This window comes from Cynocephalus volans, chromosome X (assembly GCF_027409185.1).
Source record: "Cynocephalus volans isolate mCynVol1 chromosome X, mCynVol1.pri, whole genome shotgun sequence".
Lineage (NCBI taxonomy): Eukaryota > Metazoa > Chordata > Mammalia > Dermoptera > Cynocephalidae > Cynocephalus > Cynocephalus volans.
This window is the reverse complement of record NC_084478.1, coordinates 20801172-20821475: the sequence shown is the minus strand read 5'-3', so window position 1 is coordinate 20821475 and position 20304 is coordinate 20801172. Positions and strand designations below refer to the sequence as shown.

General features: G+C 35.0%; 1 protein-coding gene across 9 annotated transcripts in view; it reads right to left on the bottom strand.

The window, feature by feature from the left end:
* The window catches only part of LOC134366963 (uncharacterized), a 311090-nt gene that overhangs the window by 224638 nt on the left and 66148 nt on the right, over positions 1 to 20304 (bottom strand). For 8 of the 9 annotated variants that reach the window (XR_010022376.1, XR_010022377.1, XM_063083556.1 and 5 more), the window contains one exon: positions 7191 to 7261. The exons of the other annotated variant lie outside the window; for it this stretch is intronic. The gene's annotated coding sequence lies outside the window, so the exon portion shown is untranslated. The remainder of the gene's footprint in view (positions 1 to 7190; positions 7262 to 20304) is intronic. 9 annotated transcript variants of the gene reach the window in all.

Sequence of the window (20304 nt, the reverse complement as noted above, 5' to 3'; positions counted from 1 at the left end):
GAGGTGTACAGCAGATAAGAATGTAGGAAAACGTATACACTCAACAGACATTTTCACCAAACAGTGGTAAAAATGATATTTTAAACAATAAAAGATTGTAATATTTCATCTGTCATAAGAGTTTTCTCTGTAATAATACAATCTACTTAGTATATGCAATGACCACATTTGTATGCAATATATATTTCTAGTTATTTCCAGATGATGATGTGGGCATTTCTTTTTCATTATAATTTTTCTCACGGACACTTTCAAAATTACTACTATATAACGACACACACACACATACATTTTATAAATGCTACTACATAATCTAATATATAGCATTAGAGTAGTATATTAATATATTCATATAATACACCATGTATATATACTTTATTCATCAAATTTAGACAAGGTACCTCAAATTTTAATATATCTGCATTTAAAAAATAATAATCATGAAAAGAAACTTTTTCTGCTTCTCTTCATAAAATATTTTATGCTTTCCTTTCTTCAAACTTAAAGACAAATGTTGACTTTTTTCCCAAATAAAACTACATTTATTTCGGGTTACACCCTCTCTAAGCATCTTCAATTCTCACCAAAAAGCACTCAGAGAGAACCAAGCTACAGCTCACATAATAGCACAGCAAACAACCAATTTTAATTCAGTTTTTAATTATTGCCATTTTTAAAATTTAGGTAGGCGAATCTCATATTGTAGAGAATAATCATGCTTTACCACTCATATATACTGATTATGATGATGGCTATAAAGATAAAGGAGGAGCAAGAAAAAAGCAAAGGGAAGACAAGGAGCAGGAGAGGAAAGAAGAAAAGGGAGAATAAAATCCTACACAATTATCAGGATATTATGAAGCCACAATGTCCTTACCGAAATTTCTGTTCCTAAGAACAAAAACTCCATCTGTGACTTGCCTTTACAATGAAAGTGCAAAAAGAGCAACTTCTGGAGTTCATTGTGTCAAGACTTAATTCTCAGCTGCATCAGTTTCCATGGCCAGATTACGTACGCCTTAAACCCCAGTAATATCATCAAACACATAATATCGATCTGTTAGTGTCTGTAAAAATTAAAGTAAATAACCCACTGCAAGTTCTACGTGCGACACCTGGCACACAGTAGGCACTCAGAAATCGGGGCCTCTCATTATCACTGGTTCCATTCCTCTGTAAGTAATATCCTTCCCTTTAACACAGTATTGCTGTTGCTTAGGCATTTTGGTTTCATTGGTTAATTTGGATGTCCACTTAAGCAATGCTAAAACACAGTGAACATTTTCATAAGCCTGTAGCTATTGATCACATAATTGTTCCTTGATGAATTATAAGTGCCCTTTGAAGCTGAGATCAAGTCATCTTTATCTCCTAATGGAACAAAATAGGATATTCTTTTGATAAATATTCTTTCTGTGACTGCACCCATTTTCCTTTTATTGCTCCTATAAATGGCAGTACCTGGCACCAATAATGAAACAACAGGTTACAGTAACACCACCCTTTTACAAAGCTAAGGGGAATGCAGAAAATGGTATCACACAAAGAGTACATTAGACAACCTGCTCGCAAAAGTGAATAATTGAGAGAAAAGTTGTAAGGAGATTTCAGCACCAATTCTTACTCTGTTATTACATTATGTGAAGTAAATTAATTCCAAGGCACCATTGTTTTTTCTCTTCTGTGTGGAAATGTAACCATTCTATTGAATAACCAGTACTGAATCTGGGACACAAAAAAATGTATTCCCTGGGCCTTCCACTGCCTATTTAAATTTGTTCACTGTCTAAACTGTGCACCCCATGGATAAAATCTAAGTATGTTCACAACTTTTTCATTCACTGATAGAAAAAATTATCTTCTGGCCACTTTGGTATACAAAAAAAAAAAAAAAATAGACTCATTTTAGTAAGTAACATATTCAAGTACGTATAATAAAGGTAAAAACTCAAATATTTATTTAAAATTATATCTTCTCTGTCTACCCTGAAAATCAACAACTCCGCTCCTAGCATGTACCCATGAAAAATAAGTGCTTATTTTCACCAGGACAAATGTACCACAATGTGCATACACCCTTATCCAAAGTAGCCACAGACAGGATAAATTCAAATGCCAGGCAACAACAGAATGGACAAATATCCATGTGATGGAACATTCAGGCAATAGAATACTACACACAAAAAGCAAATGGAAACTGATCCTACAAACGACTACAAAGATATTACTCTTAGAAAAAGAAGCTGGATACAGAAAGTACATATTATGTGTCCAGTTAAAAGAAGTTATCTCTTTAAAATGTTTTATTAGCAAACTATACATGTGGCATACACATGAAATACATAAATTATTAATGAAGTGAACACATGTATACCTACCAGAAAGAGAACATTACCAATGTCTTTGGAACCCCATACATACACGTCCAAAATTTTACCACTCTGCCTCCTAGAAAAACATACACAAACATACAAACACACATACACACACACACACACCAAACATTTAGTGATGATATTTCCTTGGTTTTCTAGGTAATATTTATTGTATTTATATGTCCTATGTATTTGTCTTTCATAACATAATATAAACAGAGAAGAGTGAAAAATACCAATAACCAGATCCATGTACTTAAGGAAAGAGAACACAGCTTATAAACACCACTCGGGTGGAGAATGAAACATTGTCAGACTTCCAGAAGAAGAAAGAGAGATAATTCCCTTTACCACCTCCCATCACAATGCTTTCCCTTTTCTCCATAGCTAATCACTGCCCTGCCTCCTAACATTTTAGACGGATTTTGCATGTTGTAGAGCAAAGGAATAAAAGAAATCCTGTAACTATTTCTTCTCTACCTGGAAAGCCAGGTGGGAGGAAATGACCTCCTTATAAAAGTGCTAATGACATTGGTAATGACTCTTTGTAAACATGCTAATAGTTATCACTGTCTTACCAGAGCACAACTTTTCTAGCTTGTTTATTCTAAATAAACCTAGAAGGGCAGACTTCAGGAGAGATGTGCGAGGATCTGGGTGAATACTAATCCCTGTAAAACAATCATTGAACTGGTGAATATTATATCAAAAACATTTGAAGTTTCTGGAAGTTAAGGGCACATAGCAAACAGAAAAAGAAACATTCAATAAAATCTACTAAATCTTGGTAAGAACAGTAAGAGTCTATGACTGTGACATTTGAGTTATGATCTGCTCTCATGCACCCTCCTTCCAGCTCTGTTACAGAATCTCTACTGCAGGAAGTGAAGACAAGAAGACAATCACTCCCTCCTCTCACAGCATACAATGTAGAGCTCCAATTTCACCTTGGGAGGACAGGCTATGTCTCTCATTCACCACCTCCCCTACAAGCCCTCTGCTGAAGAAGCTCTATTCCAGGAAAGCACTGTCAAGATGACTGGGGTACATTTTTCTCACCTAGCTCCCGCTTGTAGGGCAAGGGCTCTGCCCCAGGAGGTAATTTCCCTCTCCTGTGTGTCTTGTTGGGCAGAAGTTGAGTTTTGGAGAAGGCAAGCCAAAAAGGCCAGGTGCTATCTCCTTCCCCCGCCAGTGCCCATTCTTACAGCAGAGATGTCACTCTGGCAGAAGTGGATCTCTATCCCGTACCCTAACTAAGAGACTTAGTAGTAGTGAGGTTTTGCCTACGGGAAGAAGTAGGCTGTACGGACTAGTATATCTGCAGCTGTGCCTAAGGGTACTGACTTTGTATGGGACAGATGTGGACAGTTCATGCCCACGGGCTTCAAAAGCAATGGAGACATTGGTGACAAAATATTAAGGGGCTGCTGGCTCCATGGAAGTAGTAGCAACAGGGAAGTTGGAGAGCAGCTAGAAAATTAACAGAGAGAACCAGAGAAAGAGAAAGCCAGGAAGGGCCTATTTGTGATCACACTTATGCTTGGGGGTCCAGAAGGATGTTTGCATGTTTGAGTCTGCATCCACTGAGAAGTTATTGGAGTAGGATGTGGAGGAAGACTTTAAAGCATTCCCAAATTACAAACAGGTCAATCAGCAAAAGGTAAAAATCTCAAAGGCTCAAGTTGCTTAAACATAATCTGACAAATCAGGGGCTGAAGAATAAGCTATTCTCAACCCGGGGGATTCCTATAAAGCCAAGCTGAAAAATAAAATTATATTCAGTCTGTTCTTTCTGATGCTAAAAGATAAAACTTTGAACCTGGAATGATGAAAGCAGCCTCCAAGCAGCAAATAGATCCAAAAGTAAAGGATGAACATTTTTCCACTTTAGGGGCTCAAGTACAACTTTTCACCAACAAGTGTTTTCTGCCGATAAAGGGAGGATCCCTAGGAAGCCAGGCTAAAAAGATAAAAACAGAGAGAAAATCTGAGCAAGGATATCAGAAGCTTCACTATGAAGTAGAAACAGACTTCCAGTCAAGTCACTCAACAAACAATAAGCCTGTTTGGAGAATAGTATCCAGATATAAAATATTACTAATATGTCCAGTTTTTAACAACAACAACAACAAAACCTGAAGACATGCAAAGAAATAGGAAAGTGTGATACATATACAAAACAACAGGCAAACAATAGTCAATGCCTTTAGGGGAAACCATATGTTGGACTAGCGGAAAAATAGTTCATAACAGCTATTACATGGGGAGTTATTGTTTAATGGATCCAGAGTTTATGTTTACAATGACAAGAAAGTTTTGGAAATAGAGGTGATGGTCACACAGCACTGTAATTGTAATTAATTTCATGAATTGTATGTTTAAAACTGCTTAAAATGACAAACATTATGTTATATACATTTTTACCACAATGAAAGATATATGTATATCAGCTTCAAGTAAGTAGAGAGATTAAGTGTGTTTAACTGAAGAGTAAGTTTTACATATTCTTTAAGATCATTAAATGAAAAAATCAGCTTTGATAAATAGGTTCAAAGTACTAAATAAAACTATGTTTAAAGACTTAAGGAAAATGTGATAACAATGACTAATCAAATAGTGAATATCAAGTAAAAACAAATCCAGACTTAGGGAGAGACTTTCATTAGAAAAAAAGGAAAAGAAATCATTAGAAAGAAAGGGTAATAGGGAGAACACTCTGATCTCATTCTTTGCCAATACACATAAAACATTGTCAAGAATAGATGATACATTAGGCCTAAAACAAAGCCAAATTAATTCAAAGGAATTGTAATAAAGCAAAGTATGTTCTCTGACCACAACGGATTTAAATTGGAAAACAACAGAAGGAAAATAGAGAAATTTACTAATAAGTAGATATTGAACCACACCGTGAAAGACACAGTGAGACAAAGAATAAATCACATAGAAAATTTGAAAATCTTTGAGATGAATGAAAGTGCAAACAAAACATCACAACAAATTAGGGGATGAAGCTGAATAAACAATTAGAGGAAAATTTATAGCTGTAAGCATCTATATTCACATAGTGAAAAAGATCTCAGACTTTACCATAACTAGAAAAAGAAAAGTAAATTAAAACTAATAAAAGCCGAGGGCAGAAATAAATAAAGATTGTAGAAGAAATAAACGGACAATATAAAAAAATAAAAACATCAATGAGAGCAAAAGTTGATTCTTTAAATATACCAACATATACCAACACAATTGATAAATGTTTAGGTAGACTGACAAAAAAAAAAAAAAAAAAAAAAAAAAGCTAAAATAACTAAGATCAGGGATTAAACAGAGGAAATCACTCGCAAATTTGCACAAATAAATAAAAGGCTTATAAGAGTTTACTATAAACAACTACATGCTAAAAATTAGATAACTTACACAAAATTGACCAATTCCTAGAACGGCATGAACTAATCAACTTTTTCAAAAAAGAAAAAAACAAAACAAAACAAAACAAAACAAAAAACCAGAACTTCTGGATAGAACTATAACAAGTAAAGATACTGAATTAGTAACTTCAAAGTAATATCTTCCCATGAAGAAGAGCCCATACCCAAATGGCTTCACTGGAAAATTTTAAAGAACACTTAAACAATAAATAACAGTGATTCTTCACAAAATGTTCCAGAAAATTTAAGAGGAGAGAACACTTCCCAACTCATTCTATATTGCCAGTACTACCCTGCTACCCAAACCAGACAAACACATCACAAGAAAAGTATAGACCATTATCTCTTATGAATACAGATGCAAAAATCCTTGACAGTATATCAGCAAACTAAATCCAGCAACATATGAAAGATTAAACATTATGACCAAGTAGGATTTATGCTAGGAATACAAGATAGTTTCAATATCTAAAAATCAATCACTGTAAAACACCACCTTAACAGATTAAAAAACTAAAATCATATGATCATTTCAAGATATTCAGAGAAACACATGACAGTATACAACACACTTTCATAAAAGAAAACAAACTAGTAATAAAAGAGAACTTCCTTAACCTGAAAAAATGCATCAACAAAAAACCTACAGCTAACATTGCACTCAATGAGAGAGGGTATGTTTTCCACCTAATATCAAGAACAAGATAAATATGTCTACTCTGACCATTTTTATTCAATATGTTTCCCAGAAACAGACATAAGGTATACAGATTGGAAAGAAAGAAGTAAAACTATCTCCATTGGCAGATAACATTAAACTATATGAAAATTCTAAGAAATCCACTAAAAATTAGGAATAATAAATCAATTTCACCAAGGATGCAGAATACGAGGAAATACACAAAATCCATTGTATTTTTATACAGTCAATGAATAGGCCAAAACTGAAATAAGGAAAACAATTGTTTACATCACAAGATATTAATTACTTAGTAATATATTCAATTAAACAAATGCAAGACTTACAGATCTAAAAGCACAAAACAATGTAGAAAGAAATGATTAAAGATTTAAATAAATGAGAAACAATCATATTTAGAGATAGCAAGAATAAACATTTTTTTTTTTTTTTTTTTGTCTTTTTGTGACCGGCCGTACCGCATCCAGCCAGTGAGTGGACCGGCCATCCTTATATAGGATCCGAACCCGCGGCGGGAGCACTGCTGTGCTCCCAGTGCTGCATTCTCCCGAGTACACCACGGGTTCGGCCCGAGCAAGAATAAATATTTTTATGATGGAAATACATCAATTGGAAAAGAATGTTTTCAACAAGTGGTACTGGGACAACTGGATATCTACGTGCAAAAGAAAGAAGTTGGACCCTTACCTCACTTCACACAGAAAACGGAACTCAGGTGGATCACAGATCTAAATGTAGCTGTCACAACCAAAAGGCTCCTGGAAGAAAGTACAGGAATGAACATGTGTTACCTTAGGTTAAGCAATGATTTCGCAATTATGACAGCAAAGCACAAGGAATAAAAGACTGATAAGTTGTAACTCATCAAAACTGAAAATGTTTTTGTTTCAAAGAACATCATGAAGAAAATGAAAAGACAATTCACAGAATGAGACAAAATCTTTAGAAATCATTTGCCTGATAAGGGATCTATATACAGAATATGAAAAGATCTTTCTCAGTAAGATAAAGACAATCCAATGTTTTTAAATTGGCAAAGAATTCCAATAGGAGTTTCTCCAAAGAAGATACACAAATGGTCAATGTTCACATGAAAAGACGTCAAACATCATTAGTCCTTAGGGAAATGAAAATCAAGCCCAATGGTATACAACTTCACATCCAAAAGAATTAGTATAATCAAAAAGACAGATAACAAGTATTGGTGAGGAGAAATTGAAACCCTCATATGTATCTCTACAGTTTGGTAATTCTTCAACAAGTTAGACAAACAGTTAGTATATGACCCAGAATTTCCAACCTTACCTGTCCACTCCAGATAACTGAAAACATATGTCCATGCAAAAATTATATCCAATTGTTCATAGCACCATTATTCATAACAGCAAAAAGTAAAAACAACCCAAATGTCTGTCAACTGATTAATGAACAAACAGAATGTGATAGAACCATAGGATGGAGTATATCTGCCATTAAGAAACCTGAAATACTCATCATTCTGAATCTTGGTAAAACTCAGGAAAATTAGGCTGAAGTTATTCTCTGCACAAAATAGTGTATACTTGTCTCTCCTTGCTCCTTTCCACTAGATACAGCCAAAAACCCTGGAAAGAATACAAAACACAACTAAAAAGAAACTCTGAACAGTGGTCAGAAGAGGGCAGGCATCTAAGTGGAGGGCAAAGTGAAGGAGGGCAGAGCAGCAGGCATTTGATGACGACCCACCCTACAAAAGAAGGTGACCTAGACCTGGTATTTCTCAAAACCCAGCAAAGTAACATAGTTTGGCCCCTGGAGGCTCATTTCTCCCCAGGATCCAAGAAGAATTCTGCCCAAATCGCCAGACTAGCCAGATGGAATCAAAAAGAGGGGTGTTATTGGAAATACTGATGACAATAAAGAGCCAAGGAATGTGCTAGACTTCCCAACTTGACCTGAGACCCTGTTCCAATCAGTGCATGGCAGGATGCGCTGGCAGGGATCCCGTCACAACAACAGTTTGTATGTAGAAGAAGTCTGTTCATATTCATTGGTGAATGGCATTACATTGTGTGATATAACTTATGTTACCCATTCTTAGAAATGGTGAACTTTTAGATTGTGCCCAGCTACTAAGTATTACTGTTTCTATACATGTTTTGGCACAGAGGTGCATTTTTAGGATAACTATGTAAGTTAGAGTAGAATTACTGAGTCGTATTGTATGTGTCTATTCAGCTTAATAGAATCTGCCAAAATTGTGCCAGAGTCCTGGCTCTAATTTTTCTTTCCACAAACTATGTAGGAGAGTTCCTCACTGACACAAGCTATTGTCAAGGTGAGAGATTTATGTTCGCCCAGGCCCTCTGGATGAGGCAATTTCACCTATGGCAGGGAGTTGGAAACAGGTGGAGCATGGCAGAGTTGTTAAGCTGATGAAACAGAGATTAAAATTCGAGGCTGCTGTGCACCTGAGATTTACGTGGTACGACACTCTAGATGAGGGAGCTGTTCACAGGACCAAGACAGAAGTCGGTGTGGAAGTTTACTATAGGTCCTTGGTCAGGGCCTGGGCTGAACATGTGCACAAGACTCATCAAGGCATAGCAGAAAGTGGATGTGAGGCTAAGAGAGGAATGGAAATAACAGAGGTCTTGCAGTGCCCATTGACTATGGGAAACTACAGCAACCTACAGCAACCTACAGCAACCTGTTAGATAATATTCAATCATCAAACATATACTTAATCAGAGTGCAATATGAGGAGGGAGAGGAACCGATCAGGAAAGAAAACCATATGATTTGTAGAAAAGAGGCAAAAAATTCCCAACTTTCCAAAAATATATTCTAATTAGAAATCCAAGATTAAAGGAACCAAAAAATCAAACTAGATATGCATGTGGTACATCATACTTAAGCAGCTAAAGCCAAATAATAAAACTCAATGTGCCAGAGAAATACAAATGAATTGCCTTCCCATCTGGGAATAATGATGTAAATAATGGCTGCTTTCTCAAGAGTATCCACGGAGAGCTGGAGAAAAATGGACCAGCATCTTTCCAATGCTAAAGAAAAAATAAGATTGTCAACTCAGAATTCTATATCCAGCAAAATTATCCTTCCAAACTGAGAATGACATAAGAAACATCCACATAATCAAACCTTAGACAATTGGCTGCTGGATAACCTGTAATGCAATTAATACTACAGTAAGTTCTTCAGACTAAAGTGAAGCAACACTTCATGGAAATTAAAAATTACAGGAAAAAATTAAGAGCACACACAATAAAGAAAATAGGAAAATATGTGGTGAGTGATCTTTTTCAAGGGCTGCTTGATTCAGTTTGATAGTATTTTGTTGAAATTTTTTGCATGTTTCTTCATGGGGATATTGGTCTATCATTTTCTTTTTCTGTTTTTCTTCTTGTCTGTTTAAGGAATTATCCCAGGGATGCAAGAATGGTTTGACATTTAGGTTGGTTCTGCATTTTGGCTATTTTAAGTACAGCTGTGATGAACATGGGAGTGCAGGTAACCTTCCACATGATGTTTTCCATTCTTTTGCATATATTCCTAGAAGTGGGATTGTACCCCCAAAACATGTACAATAAATTATGCTCCAGTTAAAAAACAAAAGAGTGGTTCAACAAATGCAAATCAACAAACTGATACATCACAGCAACAAAATCAAGGACCAAAAGCAAATGATCATCACAACTAACTCAGAAAATGTATTTTATAAAATTCAATATCCCATTATGACAAAAACACCAACAAACTTGGTATAGAGAGAACATACTTCAACACAATAAAGGCCACATATGACAAACTCACAGCTAATATCATACCAATGTGGAAAAGCTGAAAGGTTTTCCTCGAAGAACAGGAATGACACAAGGATGCCCACTCTCACCACTCTTACTTAACACAGTACTGGAAGTTTTACTGATAGCAATTAGGCAGGAGAAAGAAATAAGGGGTATGCAAATTGTAAAGGAGGAAGTCAAATTGTCCCTGTTTGCAGATGACATGATCTTACATATAGAAAATCCTAAAAGCTCCACCAAAATCTCTTAGACGTGATTAATGAATTCAGTAAAGTTGTAGGATACAAAATGAACATACAAAAATCAGTAGAGTTTCTATAAACCAATAATGAGCAAGCTGAAAAAGAAATTAAGAAAGCAATTCCATTCTCAAAAGGTACAAAAAAAGATAAACTACCTAAAAATAAATTTTACCAAAAGGATGACAGATCTGTACAAGAAAAACTACAAAACAGTGATGAAAGAAAGTGAAGACACAAAGAAATGGGAACACATACACATTCCACATTCACAGACTGGAAGAATCAATAATGTGAAAAATACCACACTACCAAAAGATGTCTATAGATCCAACTCAATCCTTATCAAAACGCCAATGACATTCTTCACACAAAATAGAATAACAATCCTATAATTCGTTTGAAACCACACAAAAACCCTAATAGCCAAATTAATCCTGAGCAAAAGGAACAAAGCTGGAAGCACCACAGTACGTGACTTCAAAATATATGCAAAGCTATAGTAACCTATACAGCATGATACTGGCATAAAAAAAGACTAGAAACTAATAGAACAGAATAGAGAACCCAGAAATAAAGCCACATATTTACAGCCAACTGGTTTTCTTTTTTCTTTTTTCAGACTATAAAATGATTAGTTGATAACTTTAGTTAAATCTTGAGTAATTTTTTTTTCTGTTGTACATCACAAATTATATATGTCATAGAAACGATTTTTTCTTCTTATTTTTATTTATACATATTTAGGGGGTTCATAGTTGATTACCAGTATTTGCGTATGGTGTGTGATGATCAAAACAAAACTGATTATGGACAAAGACACTAAGAATATTCATTAGGGAAAGGACAGTCTCTTCAATAAATGGTGCTGGGGAAACTGGATGCCCATATGCAGAAGAATGAAGTTAGACCCTACCTCTCACCATATACAAAATCAACTCAAAATGAATTAAAGGTTGAAATGTAAGACCCAAAATTATGAAACTACTAGTAGAAAACATAGAGGAAATGCTTCAGAACATTGGTCTGGGAACAGACTTTATGAAGAAGACCTCAAATGTACAGGGAACAAAAGCAAAACAAACAAAAAAACAAACAAACAAACAGACAAATGGGATTACATCAAACTAAACAGCTTCTGCACAGCAGAGAAAAAAAATCAATGGAGACAACCTACAGAATGGGAGAGAATATTTACAAACTATGCATCTGACAGAGGATTAATATCCAGAATATAAGAAGAATTCAAATAACTCAAAAGAAAAAACCAGCAAATGAAAAATCCAATTAAAATATGGGCAAATAAGCTGCATAGACATGTTCCAAAAGATGACATGTAAATGGGCAACAGGTATATGAAACAAAGCTCCACATCAGTAATCATCAGGGAAATGCAAATCAAACCTACAATGCAATATTACGACATTCCAGTTAGAATGGCTAATATTAAAAAGACAAAATACCAAAGGCAGGCAAGGAAGCATAGAAAGAGGAATTCTTACATACTGTTGGTGGGAACGCAAATTAATATAGCCATTATGGAAGGCAGGACAGAAGTTTCTCAAAAAACTAATAATAGAACTACCATGTGATCCAGCAGTCCCACTACTGGATATATATATATATATAAACAAAGGAAAGGGAATCAGCATATCGAAGAGATGTGCGCACGCTCATGTTTATTGCACCACTGTTTATAATCACAAAGATATGGAATCAACCTAAGTATCTATCCACAGTTGAATGGATAAAGAAAATGTGGTATGTGTACACGTGATACTATTTAGCGATTAAAAACAGTGAAATCCTGCCATCTGCGGCAACACGTATGAGCTTGGAGGACATTGCATTAAGTGAAATAAGCCTGGAGCAGAAAGAGAAATACCACATATTCTCATCCATATGTGGAAGCAAAGAATTTTTATCACGTGTAAGTAGAGAATAGTATGGTGGTTACCAGAGATTACCATGCTGAATTCTTACCAGAAGGATAAAGGGGTAGGGGATAGTGAGAGTTGATTAACAAACACAAAATTACACCTAAGTAGGAGGAATAGGATTTAGTGTTCTATAGCACTGCAGGGTGACTGTAATTAAGAACAATTTATTGTATAAATTCAATCAGCTGGAAAAGAGGATCTTGAATGCACCTAACACAAAGAAACAAAAAATGTTTGAGGTAACAGGAAAAAAAAATACCAGTGGTTACCAGGTTCTCAGGGAGAGAGAGAGATGCACAGAGGAACAGGTGGAGAACAGATGCTTCGTGGGGCAGTGAAACTATTGTGTATGATACTGTACTAGTGAATACATGACATTACACATCTAGCAAAACCCACAGAACTATACAACACAGAGAGGGAATCCTAATGTAAACTTTACTTTATAATAGTTTATCAATATTGTTTCATAACTGTAACAAATGTATCACAGCAACGCAGGATATTAATAATAGGATAAACTCTGTGTGTGTGTAGGGGGGTATTTTCTGCTCGATTTTTCTGCAAACCTAAAACTGCTATAAACTAAAGTCTACTACTCAAAAAAAAATAAAATGTATGGGGAAATATAAGACAATTTTTCTATTGTTTTTAAAATGCATTTCAATGTATAAAGCAAAAAATGAAAAAAATAATAACGTATATGGAAAATATATGACACCAAGACCACAAAGTCCCATGTCATGAGGGTACACTTACATGGAGTGGTACAAACATAACTCTCAGTACACCAGGGCAAGATAAAGGTTGATATGCCACTCCCTAGAGCAACAATTCGACATAGTATAGGTAGTAATCTGGTGACTGGCTGTATAATTCATTCCCCCAATCTAATCTGTTTAGTATACTCATTATTTACTGTTTTTGTTTCCTAACAAACTATACCTCAATAAAAGTACTTGCATCATATGGCTCATACCTTGTGCATGTTAAAAACTAAAGAATAATTTATTAAATCTATGAAATATTTAACTTGAAAGAATTATGTATAATGAAACAGAGAAAAAGCACTCTTCAGGAAGATCATTTGCCATAACAGCAATTGTTTATCTTATGGAAATATAGACTGAATTAACTTTCTATAAAAGAAATAAAATGTACAGATTCAAAACTATTTCAATAACTACTATTTGTAGAGATAAACTCTTGCTTAATAGCACACCAGCCTTTTCAGCTCAACCATCCTACTGAGAAAAACTAGGAAAGCTGGAAGATATTAAAGATATTGTTTGAAGGCACCACAAATCAAAGGAAGAAAGCATTCAAAAAGACAGAATCTCAATTAGGAGGGAAGACTTTGTCACGAGAACCATTCACATTTGTTACCGCTTCTCCCTTGAAGGCTTTTGCTGATTCCAAAGATGTGAGTGACGATCCAGGAGGCTTCAGCAGAAAGTTGGAGCTGAGCAGCTAAGCAGCTGAGAAAGACTTCTGGCAGTCTCACCCAACCAAGAGGACACAGGTTCAACCTGACAGTTCACAGACGAAACGAATCACAGAAAACAAACCAAGGGTTCATTTGGCATATCCCCAAGGGGTTATGTCCTAAGGTCAATATAAACCTAAAATAGAAAACTCCACACAAAGCTCGAGATCCAGCTTTAAAAGGACTCAATTTCTGACCGCAGCTTGATTAACTGTCCCCACCCTAACTGCCTGTCAAATGCAAATGTATGCCAGAGAATGATAAAATCACCCAGAAACTCCAGTTACCTCTACACTATTTCATACAGAAAATCCAGCCTGCAATCAAAAGTACCCACACATGCAGAAAGGGAATGGGGTAGGAAAGGACTAGCATCAGGATTGGGATCCATTTTCTCCATATAATGAGGATGTCTGGAACAGAAAGAACTAAGACTTGGTGATTCCCACACAATTTACAGCAACAGTGAGATACCACTACACACCTGCTAAATGAGAAACAATGAAAAATACTAACCATAATAAGTGCTGACAAGTACCTAATCAAAGGTGACTCTTTTACACTGCTGGTAGGGTTTAACACAGTATGTTCACTGCAGAATATTTACACAATTTCTAAAGTATCTGAAAGGCACAACTATCATGTGATCTAGCCATTCTGTTCCTTGAAATTTTTCAAAAAAATATAAAATTTTATGTCCATATAAAGACTCCTTCAAGAATGTCCATAACGCAGGAAAGAGGGGAGCGCTAGGGCAGGATGACAGGGGAGCAATATGAGGTTCATAAGGAACCTTGGTGGAAGAGGAGAGGATATTTATGTTATCTTGATTGTGATGACAGTTTCATTAATACATGAAAGTCTTTAAACTTTTATGATGACTTTAACATTATGTGGTTTATTTTAAATCAATCATACCTCAAAAAATTATTCAAAACGTGCAGTATGCACCAAATATGTGTCTCAAAGAAATTTCAGATCATTTAATTCAAAAAAGGATGTACTAAAATTTAGAAATCTGATAATCAAGCTCAATTATTTGTAAAAATACCCGGTAATTTTAATCTAAAAAAAAATGAAAAAAACATTAAGATTAAAGGATGAAATTTTTTCAGTTATAAAAAGTTGAATCAACATATCCATAAGTTATTTTAAGATGTTACTTTTGTTGTTTTTCTTTTTGGTAATAGGTTTAAAAATGATGAACGCTTGAGACACTTATCAATACAAAAACCAGACATTATTACCAGGAATTCAGAATTATCTGTCCAGATCCTTGAGACATACACATAATATTTTAAGCAAACTTACGCTGATAAATTGAAGTTACATGAAATCAGTAAATTGTTTAAAAAAATGAAATTAGAGAAAAATTTAGGAAGTCTCAATAATCTTACATCTATTTGAAAAATTGCATCTGTAATTAAATATTTCCTCCCAGTGATTCTATTCTACACCCTGGTACCTGAAGACTTGCTGTTTTCCATATAATGAACAAGAACCCCAATCTTGCACAATTTTTTCCAGATAAAAGAAATGCTTCTCAATTCTATTATGAGACTGGTATAAACTTTACACAAAATCAATACTATAAGAAAGATAAGAAAATAAAATCAGTGGTTATAGTGGAGAACAGGAGAAATATAGCACCATCTTTCCAATGCTGAAGGAAAAAGTAAAACTGTCAATTGAGAATTCCACATGTAGAAAAATTATGCTTTCATGGAGAGTGAAATAAGAAACAACCAAACTTAAGACAATTTACCACTGGGAAAACTGTAAAAGAAGTAATACTAAAAGAAGTCATTCAGTCTGAGGGTAGAGTTATCTCTCCTGGTGCAAACTAAGAACTGCAGGAAGAAGTGCAAAGCTCTGATTAAGTAAAATATGTGAATAAATACACGATTATTTAATTCATAACTGAGTAGAGCTAACTACTCTGTTCAAGCAAAACATCACAACAAAATAGAGTTGCCATCTTCAACTACGTTATGAAAGGTCCACCCTGACCAGGCTGTATGTAGCTAGTTAACTCAAATCACCATCACACGGCATCCATAGTGGTGCAGTTGGAAGCTGGTACGTTCATACTTGCTGTTAGTAAAGAGTGCACCCTCCACCACACCACAGTGTTAATGGAGAGCAGGTAGAAAGTTTGCACTTCTACTCTATTGGAGTTAATGACATACTGCTCCCCTTCTTGCTGAAGTGCTATCAGAGGAAGCTCAGAGAAGAGTAACAGTTTTCACCACAGCCCATGGTAAAGAAGTCACTCTATATGGTGTCAGTAGTATGCCCATGAGGAGCTGTGACCTGCCACTCTCAGTGGAAGCCTAGTGGGCGGACAGAACTTCCAACCCTTCCCAGGAGTAACGAGGAACATCCCCCACTCAGGAGTCAATGGAGGCCAAGGGTTGAATCTGGACTTCTACAATCACCTGGCAACAGAGGCCGTGCCTTCACTTTCCCCCTGTTGATGTGGTGCAAAGGAAATAATCATTGACACTGAAGGCAGAAAAAGAGTAATTACCCAGTCAGGAAACAGAAAGGAAATACGAGTAAGGGGGTGGGTAGGAGAACAAAGTCTCAGAGACCTGTGAGTCAATAACAAAGGTTCTAACATTCCTGTCATTAGAATCCCATAAGGAGTGGACAGAGTATAGTACTGAGAATACTTTCAAAAATAATGCCTGAAAACTTCCCAATTTGTCAAACAAAATTTATACGTACAAGGCCTTAACAAAATTCTCTCAGGATGAACCTGTAAAATTCCAGACCAAGATACATCATATCAAAATTCTGAAAACTAAAGAGAAAAAAAAATTTATTGAAAGCAGCAAGAGAAATCCCATCTTACCTATAGAGGAAAAAAAAATACAAGAACATTCAAATTATGTTGAATTTATCATCAAAATCCAGGAAAGCTAGTAGAAAGTGCCACATTTTTCAAGTGCTGAAAGAAAAGAACTGTGAAATTCTAAACCCAGTGAAAATATCCTCAGGATTCAAGTGAAAACCAAGACATTCTTCGATGAAGGAACCCTAAAAGAATTTACTGCCAGTACAACTACCCTAAAATAATAACTAAAGGAAATTTTCTGAACAGAAACAAATAATAAAGTCAAAAAACTTGGAACATCAGTAAAGGTAAGCAAAAGACAGGTGAATAGAGTAAACCAAGTTTCTCTTCTTGAGTTTTCTAAATTACGTTTTACATTATAAGTAAAAATTATAACACTTTCTGATGTGGACTTCAAAGTATGAAGAGGAAGTATTTATGATAATTAAAAATAGGGAGTGGGTAGAGAGATGTAATAGGAGATAAGGTTTTTAACACATCACTAAAAGTGGTAAAATGATTACACCCGATTGTAATAAGTATACATATACATATATTTATATATATGTAATGGTCAGAGTAATCAGTAAAAAGAGTAAGGCAGAAAGACACACTCAAATACGCTATAGATAAACAAAAATAAAAAAAATGAATTGCTAAAAATTTTTAAAGTACCCACAGGAAGGCAGACAATAGAAAACGAAAAAATAAAAACAGAGAAAACAAACAGAAAAAATGTTATACCACACTTAAATCCTAACATACACATAATAACATTAAATAAAAATGACCTATACAATTGTATAACAACTAAAAGACAAATATTGGCTGAGTGAATTAACAAAAAAATGACTCAACTCTTTTCTGTCTACAACAAACTTGCTTTAAATATAATGACATCAGCAGACTGAAAGTAAAGGATATGGAAAGATATACCAAAAATAATCAAAATAAAGCAGGAATGGCAATAAGAGTATTAGATAGAGCAGAATTCAGAGCAAAGAAAATTACCAGAGACAAAGATGGACATTATATTATGTAATAACAAATGGCCAATTCAACAAAAAGATCTAGAAACCCTGAATATGTACAAAGTATGAGAAGCAAAACTGATACACTTGAAAGAATAAATAGTTGAATTCACAATTATAGCTGGAGTCTTCAACCACTATATCTCAACAGTTGACAGAAAAATTACATAGATTCAGCAAAATTTCTGAAGAAATCAACACCACCATCATTCAACAGGATGTGTTTCACAATTACAGAACACTGCACCCAACAACAGCAGGAGACAAATTTGTTGCCACTGTACATGGAACATACACCAAGGCAGATCATATTGTCAAGCGTAAAATAAACCTCAAAAAATTTAAAAGGACTGAAATCACAAGAATGTGTTCTGTGACCATAATAAAATCAAATGGGAAATCAATAACAGAAACATAACAGGAAAACCTCCAAAAACTTGCAAAAAAAAAAAAAATTCACTCGCAAATACTATGCTAATAGCTTTATTTTCTGTTAAGCAAACAGAAAGACAAGCTACATACTGGGAAAAATATTTATAAGCCAAATATGTGACAGAAAACGAGTATCTGTAATATAGAAAGTATACTCATAACACACATTTTGAAAAATCCAACTGTAAAATGGTCAAAAGAAATAAAGAGAGATTTCACCAAAGAGAATATACAAATAGCAAATAATCACATGGAAACATGTTTAACATTATTGTTATTTGGTAAATGCAAATTATAATCACAATGTGATATCACTACACAGCTATCCGAATGCCTAAAATAAAAAATAGTGACACCATAAAATGCAGACAAACTCAGACAGTATTTCTTGGAATGTAAGATGGTGCAGCCACTGTTACAAATTTCGGCAGTCTAAAAAAAAAAAAAAAAAAAATCCCTGACTATGCAAGTACCATATGACAGAGCATTGCACTCTTTGGTATTTAGCAAAGAGAACTAAAGACGCATGTTTCCAAGGAAACATATACAGAAATGTTTGACCCAGATTTATTTGTAATAGCCCCAAAGTGAAAACACCCAGATGACCCTCATATAGTTAAACAAAATGTGGTATATCCATACCATGGAATTCTACTCAGCAATAAAAACTTTAAAAACCTATTTATACACACAACAATCTTTATGAATCTCCAGATAAGTATATTGAGAGAGAAAAAAAAAAAAATGTCCCAAACATCACATACAGAATGATTCCATGAATATGATTGTCAATAAAATTTTTAAAAATTACACTAATGAAGAACAGATCATTAGTTGCCAGAAGTCAAGGATGGGGAGACGAACGACAGCGACCTGCCTATAACAGGGAAACGAGAGGGATTCTTGTGGCGATTGAAATGTTCTCTATCTTGACTGTATAAATATTAATATCCTGCTTGAGATAGTGCTCCATAGATTTCAAGATGTTAAAACTGGGTAAAAGTAAGTAAAAGGTACATGGATCCCTTCATATTAATTCTTGTAACTGCAAATGAATGTACACTGACCTCAAAATAGAAAGTTAAGTTAATTTTGTTCATAGTCTTGATATAGAATTGGGATTAGTTGGCTATGGGAGGAAAACACCTATTAATTAAAACTTATTTTAAATAATAGGTTTTTAGGGAAAAAAACCTGCCTCCTGTAATAATCTACGAGTCCAAGCATCCTGCTGAGAAAAACTGGGAAAGCTGGAAATATATGAAAGATATCCCTTTGAGGTATTACAAGTTTAAGGGGGCAAGAATTAAAGGTTCACAATCTCAGGAGGAAGAAAGCCCACGTGGTGAGATCTAACTTTGGTATCATCTTCGCCACAAAGTACTTGTTAATTGAAAGATCTGAATGAGCACTCAAGATGCTAAGCACAAAATTGAAGCTGAGAAACTAAGCAACTGACCATCTTCCAGTACTACCTCCATCACAGGCAGCACAAATTCAGCTCAGAGCCCACAAAGCAGAGGGCTAATTATTTTTTTTTAAATTTTAGGTTCTTTTGACATACTAGAGGGGCTATGTACTAAATGTCTATGTGAACAAGAAATACAATATAACTTGAAATCCAGCCTCAAAAGTTCTCAATGTCAGAAAGGGCATTCCACCAGGTTACTGCCTCTCAATAGCAAAAGAAATGGTCCCTGGAGGAAGATAAAATCACCCAGAGCCTGCAATTATCCCTATACTACATCAAATAGAAAATCCAGCATGCAATAAAAAAGAACTATACATGCAAAACATGAATGGAAAGGATTAGCATCAGGCCTTTAATCTGTTTTCTCCATTTACTGGGAATGCTTGGAACACAAAGAACTATGACTTGGTTACACCTTGCAACATAAAGCAACAATGTGATACCAGTGCATACCTATTAGAAGGGCTACAGTTAAAAGTTCTGACCATGACAAACAATGGCAAAGACGTTGAGCACCTGTGACACTCATATTGCCGGTAAGCTGTAAAATGGTATAA